This window comes from Benincasa hispida, chromosome 4 (assembly GCF_027475165.1).
Source record: "Benincasa hispida cultivar pf3 chromosome 4, pf3_genome.v1.1, whole genome shotgun sequence".
NCBI classification, from domain to species: Eukaryota; Viridiplantae; Streptophyta; class Magnoliopsida; order Cucurbitales; family Cucurbitaceae; genus Benincasa; species Benincasa hispida.
Window position 1 is genome coordinate 21,041,391 of NC_143481.1, and position 6,185 is coordinate 21,047,575.

Here is a 6,185-nt window from a genome sequence, read left to right on the forward strand (position 1 = left end):
AATTTTATTCTTCCTTCTCAACATTCCTCTTCTTTCTTTCTTTTTTTCCCCTCTTTTCTCGTTCTCCCTCTTCCTTCTTTTCCACTCCAACCCTAGTCTCTTACCTTGAGATTCTTCCAATGCTATGCTCTTCTCTTGAGTTGATAGCATAATTTGCAGCTATAAACTGCTTTTGCTCCCTGTAAAACTCTTAGGTTTGAGAAAGAATTATAATGCTCTATTCATTCACCAAAAATATGAATATATACAAGTGTACAAAGTATAGAAAAGGAAAATATCACAAAATATTTACAAGAATGAAAAACCCTAACTATAGAATTATAACAGTCCCCCTTAAGTTGGAGCATATATGTTAATCATGTCCAACTTGTTACATAGATAATCTATACGTCTTCCATCCAATGCTTTCGTGAAGATATCTCCTAATTGTTCTCTAGTCTTCACATACCCTGTAGATACCAACCCTTGTTGAATTTTCTCATATACAAAATGGCAATCAACTTCAATATGTTTAGTCCTTTCATGAAATACTGGATTAGACGCAATATGAAGTGTTGCTTGATTATCACACAACTTTGTCGGTGTGGTGATTTCAAATCCCAACTCAACAAGAAGTTCATATATCCAAATCAATTCACACAGAGATTGTGTCGTTGCTCCATATTCTTATTCTACACTTGAACGTGACACCACATTTTACTTCTTACTCTTCCAAGAAATCAAATTACTACCAATAAAAACACAATATCCTGAGGTTGATCTTCTGTCTTCTTTAGATCCTTGCCCAATCGGCGTCTGAGAAACATTCAATATTGGTATGACCATAATCCTTATATAATAAACCACGTTTGGGAGTAGCTTTCAAATAACAAAAAATCTGTTCCAATGCAGCCCAGTGATCAACTGTAGGGCATGACATGTACTGACTCACAATACTTACTGAATAGACTATGTGGGGTCGAGTCACTGTAAGGTAATTAAGTTTTCCCACTAACCTCTTATATCTTTCAGGATCTTTTAGCAATTCTCCATCTTTTGTGAGCTGTAAGTTGGGCATCATTAGGGTACTACATGACTTAGACCCTAGCTTTCCTGTTTCAGATAGCAAGTCAAGTACATATTTTCTTTGTGATAATCGAATTCCTTTCTTGCTTCTTATTACCTTAATTTCTAAGAAGTATTTCAACATGCCCAAATCTTTTGTATGGAATTGACTATGAAGAAAGGTCTTTAGAGATTGGATACCTAAAGCATCATCACCAGTAATCATAATATCATCCACATATACGACTAACAAGATGACACCACCTTCAGATCTCTTAAAAAAGACTGAATGATCTGACCTGCTCTTCCGTATTCCAAAGCTTTCAATCACCTGACTAAATTTACCAAACCAAGCTCGTGGGCTCTACTTTAATCCATACAAGGATTTACGAAGGCGACATACTGTTCCATTCTCCCTCTGAGCAACAAACCCTGGTGGTTGCTCCATATACACCTCTTCTTGAAGATCACCATGAAGAAATGCATTTTTAATATCATGCTGATGTAAAGGCCAATGATTGATTGAAACTAATGAAATAAACAACCTCACAGATGCCATTTTTTCTATAGGAGAAAAAGTATCAACATAGTCAACGTGCGCTTTTAATCGAGCAACAGAACCGTCAGGATTGACTTTAACTGCAAACACCCATTTGCAACCGATAGCCTTCTTTCCTGCAGGGAGAGAAACTAAATCCCAAGTACAATTATCATCTAAGGCAGTCATCTCCTCCACCATTGCGGCACACCAACAGGATGGGACAAAGCCTCATGAACAGTTTTCGGGATGGATATAGACTTTAAGGATGCAATGAATGAACAAGTGGAAGGCGACAAATAGTTATATGAAACAAAAGAAGAAATAAGATGAACACATGTACGTTTACCTTTACGAAGAGCAATAAAAAGATCATCACTCGTTTCTGGATCCAATGACGAAGAAGACTTTGGTATAGGGCATGGAACTGAATGAGGTTGTCGTCGAGTATAGACCTTAACGGTGGGTGGAAGAGTAGAGGTAGACACAGGTAGAGATGAATTAGGAAGAGGATCAGAAAGAGAAATAACTGTGTAGACAAGGAAATCATCCTCTAATTCCTTATGCTCCCCCTGACTCTTATTTGAAGAGAAAGACGGTGATTAAAAAAATGGGGTATGTTCAAAAAAACGTGATATCAGGAGAGACGAAATATTTATTTAGACTAGGACAATAACACCCATACCTTTTTTGAACACGGGAATAACCAAGGAAAATACATTTTAAGGACTTTGGATCCAGCTTGGTATGCTGAGGCCGAACATCCCGAACAAAGCAGGTACAACCAAATATTTTGGGTGGAATGGGAAACAAATGTTGTTTGGGGCATAAAGTATGAAAAGGTATCTCACCCTTAAGAATGGAAGAGGGCATGCGATTTATTAAGAAACAAGCTGTGGAAACAGCATCATCCCAAAAGGATTTTGGAACATGCATTTGAAACATCAAAGCTCTGGCTGTCTCAAGGAGATGACGATTCTTTCGTTCTGCAACCCCATTTTGAGATGGAGTATCGACACAAGAAGATTGATGAAGGATGCCATGGGCATCTAAATAAGACTTGAGTGTATGAGAGAAATATTCCTTAGCATTATCACCCCGTAGGATTTTAAGAGCACCACTAAACTGAGTTTGAATTTCAGCATGGAAGTTACAAAAATGAGAAAGTAACTCAGAATGACTTTTCATTAAATATAACCACGTAACACGAGCATAGTCATCGACAAATGTAACAAAATACCTAAACCCTCCTTTGGACTCATTAGGACATGGACTCCAAACATTATAATAGGCTAATTCAAAAGGAGCACTAGCTCATTTATTGACTCGAGGATACGAACTCAAACGATGAAATTTAGCAAACTAATATGACTCACAATCTAAAGAAGACAAATGTTGAATTTGAGGATGAAGACTCTTCAACACAGAGATAGACGGATGACTCAAACGAAAATGCTCTTCAAAGGGAGACGACACGCTAGAGCATGTGATGGCTGTAGGTGTTTGTGGTTCAAAGATGTAAAGACCTCCAAATTCCCGTCCTTTACCAATAGTCTGTTTCGTCGTAAGATCCTGAAATAAGCAATAACAAGGAAAAAATGAGACACAACAATGAAGATCACGAGTAAGTTTACTGACCGAAATCAAACTAAACGAGAAATGTGGTAAATTTAAAACTGATGACAAAGAAATTGATTCAGTGAGATGGACGGTTCCTGATCCTAAAATAAGAGTGAAGGTTCCATCAGTTATAGTGACATTAGGTGAAGAGGTAGATGCACAAAGGTTAGAGAATAAACTGGGGTTACCTGTCATATGGTCTGTAGCGCCAGAGTCAATGACCTATTTTGACGTGGAGGATAGAAGACATTTAGAAATGTTATCTATCTCTGTGATGGTTGTAATGGGAGTAGAAGATGATGCCCTCAATGATTCTTGATACTGTTGAAATTTAGCAAACTCCTCTGTAGAAATCGTAATTGACTTGTCGATTATCAGGAGTAGAGGCGATATGAGCAGAGGGTGATGACATCCTCGAACCCTTATTCAGCAATCTTCTGCATTCACATTTCATATGGTTAGGTTTATGACAATAATAACAAACAACACCTCCTGAATTTGATCTCCATGAATAGTAGTTGGATCCATTCAACTTGTGTTCAGTTACTTTTGACACCATAGGAACAATCTCAGACATTACGGGTTTCTTATCAGTCATTACCCCAAAAATATAGACACCGGACAACAGAGAATCAAACCCTAATTTGCCGAAGAGATGTCTTTACAAGTAGTGAGTAAATCTATATATCCTAAACAAATATACCACCAAGAAGAGCCAACAACACTGAGGAAACTCACAGAAGATGAACAAAAATCGACAGCAGGTTGGAACAAGCGGTGCGTGAGCCTCATGCGTTGGTCAGATGGCAACCAGACTTTGGGGTTTTGTAGATCGGCGGCTGGGCTCCTCGTTGGACTGAGTGGTGTCGAAAAAAACAGAATTTTTCCCGACCGCGGCGGCGGCTAACGACAGCGAACGAACCGAAGACAGCGACTGTGAGCAAAAGTGTAAACTCACCTCTCCACAAAACCCTAAACGTATCACAAACGGGTTCTAAATTCTTAAACCCTAAGGTTCACAAAATTCTAAGTTTGTTTTGAGAGCTTTGATACCATGTAAAACTCTTAGGTTTGAGAAAGAATCAGAATACTCTATTCATTCACCAAATATATGAATATATACAAGTGTACAAAGCATAGAAAAGGAAGATATCACAAAATATTTACAAAAATGGAAAACCCTAACTATAGAATTATAACACTCCCTAAACTTCAATAGTTGGAAAAAAAAAAATTAGAGAAAAGTTCATTGTAACCCAAACTAAAATAATCTACACCCTAAGCACAAACTATTATAACCCAACTATAATAACCTAGGACTATAATAACCAACTCCTTGCCCCAAAAACTCCCTAAATGTTCAATTTCATTAATCTAAATTTCAAACTTGGTAGATTGTATCAATTTTAACTATGAACCTTCAATTTCATCAATTTAAACCTCAAAGTTAATCGAGAGTGTAAATTGATACAATTGTCCAAGTTTGAGGTTTAGATGGATGAACTTGAAAGTTTAGCATTAAAATTGTGTAGGTTTTTCCCATAATTTTATTAGACATCAAGGAAAAATTCAAAAGTGAAATGAAAGGATGCTAAAAAAAAGTGGTTAGAAATAAGATACATGTTCCATTCCTAAGATGAAGGTAAGTTCCTATATTCAAAGTCTTCCATCTCATTTGATTACCTTATCTCCGATAAGCCCAACAACATACAAGATAACCAAAAAAGTTTATCACAGCCAATGCAACGCATATCCAGTAAAGATCATTTGGTTGGAGGTTTTCTACATAGAAATTGATACAAACATTCAAATTCAATGTTTGTTTCACAGTTTTCAATCATCATTTCCTACAGCTTGTCTTCTTTCTTTCTGCTGTTATACAATTTACTATCTGCCCAATGATGCTTCCCACCAAGTTAGCTACAGCCATCTCAACTGAGTATAGAGCAACCGTCAAGAAGCAGACCGATTCCCGACTGAATCTGACCCAATCTTGCTAGTAAAGGCACCAGTATTTGGTAATAAAAAGGCAGTCCATGACGAAAAAGAAACAACAACCATGAAAGTAGAGATGGATCCTGCAGGGATTTTGAAACTACTGGTTATGTGTCTGTTCAGAGTCTTGGTTTGGATAGTTCCAAATGAAATTTGATTTAAGCAGTCAAACATGAGACTGCCAGTTGACCACATTGGGGTAATTCTTAGAAAAACTGAGTGACTCAACTTGATCCACAAAGCATGAGATCTGCAGGAACTACAAATTCAATTCACCATCCAAATTTATCTTTGAATATTGTACACAACTGAAGCATGATAGTGGCAATCCAAGACACTTCCGTTGTTAGGCACCCATCAGCTTTTATAATATTAAATTTACCTTCATTCATCGATTTAAATTTTTTGATAAATTAGTAATTTAATATAGGCTAAATTTTACAAAATATTCCCAAACTTTGTATTTTATGTCAAAAATACTCTTAAACTTTCAAAAGTTTCAAAAATACCCTCAAACTTCCCAAAATGAGTTTAAAAATACCTTTAGCGTTAGTTTTAGATGGAAATCATTAATGTTTTGTGTAAAAATACCCATAAACTTTCAAAAGTTCCAAAAACCCTTAATTAAACTTAAAAAAATGTTAAAAAAATACCCTTAATGTTATATATGAATAGAAATCGTTAATATATTCTTACTTCTCTATTTTTTCTATTTTTTTCTCCCCTATTCTTCGATATCCTCTTATTCTCTTTTGTTAATGGTTTGACATTTATTTATCTAAATAATAATAATAATAATAATAATAATGATAAATTGCACACTCTAGTAAAGGCATATGAACTATAATAAGAAGAAAGAGAATAATGAAAACACTAATGGATTTTAGAACTTAAATATTTTAACAAAGTTTTACATTAGTAGTTGAGTGTGTTAATCGCCCAATACATTTTGGATGCTGAGATGTGTAAGAATTGAAAAAATAGAAAA